This window comes from Lactuca serriola, chromosome 8 (assembly GCF_051521515.1).
Source record: "Lactuca serriola cultivar US96UC23 chromosome 8, Lser_US96UC23_V15, whole genome shotgun sequence".
In the NCBI taxonomy this organism is placed as follows: Eukaryota; Viridiplantae; Streptophyta; class Magnoliopsida; order Asterales; family Asteraceae; genus Lactuca; species Lactuca serriola.
In genome coordinates, this window is record NC_136415.1 from 39016929 (window position 1) to 39018471 (window position 1543).

Sequence of the window (1543 nt, forward strand, 5' to 3'; positions counted from 1 at the left end):
ACGCATAAGTTATAATTTATAATTTTGTTGTGCATTGATATTACATAAATGCAACCGTAACTAGATGTTATAAAATGTATATACATGTACAACACGATGAGTCAATTATGATTATGTAGCCAAAGTTTATTCGTTCCTTTTTCCTTAATAGGAAATGTGATATATTGGGCTCTTTAGAGATTTGATGTTGACATTATAGTGTTGGGCTCAACCTGGACGAAAATTGATTTGTTCAATTCTACAGTCTAATAAGGTCATCATAAATAAATAACCAGTAAACATAATCTTGAACCATGAGATAGATTTATATCCATGTCTTAGGTTCATATGATATCTTGTAAAAAGAATGAATAACTTATAACTTATCTAAGGGCTGTCTCTAAGAATATGATTCAGAGTTCGACAATTGCTAAGGAAGCATGCTTTGCTGATTAAATAGGATCTTGTGACTAATAGTAGTTGATGACTTATCCAAGTGGGAGAATATTTGAATGGTGTCCAATGTCATAACTAATTGGTACGACTTTAATAACAAGGTCCTCCATTTGAGGTTAACCTCAATGGTCCAAATAATATGTATAGCTATATAACATATATATGTTTTAGGTTTGAGGCATATAATATGACCAGGAAGCAATAACGTTTAATTAAGGTTATTACACATTTACTTCTCATGTTACCACAAGAACGATGCAGTGGGAGAATGAAAGAGAATGCATAAATGTTGTGAACTGACATGACGGTGCATAATCTTCGGTGACTGTGTTCTACATAATCCGACAACACCAAAGTTAACAAAAAGTGCGATATTTTGTGAACATATTGGAAACTTCGTACATTTTTATGTCGTTTTTTCATTTACCTAAAGTAAATGATTACCACAAGGTTTTATTTAAACAAATGTATACTTCGTATGTATTTTGTGTAGAAATAGTATAATTTAATGATATTATTTGTACTAAAAAACAATAATGGTATTTTTTTAGCATTTTGAAAACTTCATTATCTTTTAAGTCATAACACTAAAATTTAATAACCAGATAATCTGATGGTTACCTAAAATAGCTGGTTCAATGGTATTTTATGTACTAAAAAAACAACAGTCTTTTTTGTAAATTTTGTTGCCTTTTTAAATATTTTCCTATTGTGAAATTGCATGTAATTGGTGCTAAATGACAATGGAAATAAAAAATGGTTGTTTATAACCGACTAAATTGCAATAAAGTAGACTATATACATATGACATATAAATTATAAAATGGGTAACATGCTATATTTCATTTCAAAATAAAATTTGTACCAAAATCTGGGTATAAAGATTCATTAGTTGTACTTGCATCTATCTAATTAATTTTTAATTTGAGTTGGTGCAAAGTTCTTAGGCTTTGCGGTATGGATTAGGCTTGGCTAGGCGTAGTGCATACGTGGCAAGGCCACCTACGCGTGAACACCGCCCCAGGTGTGTGTAGGTGGCATGTGGCATGGGGCTGGCTATGGACGAAGACGATAGACATAATTGATGCAGCATTTTTGACCATTCCTT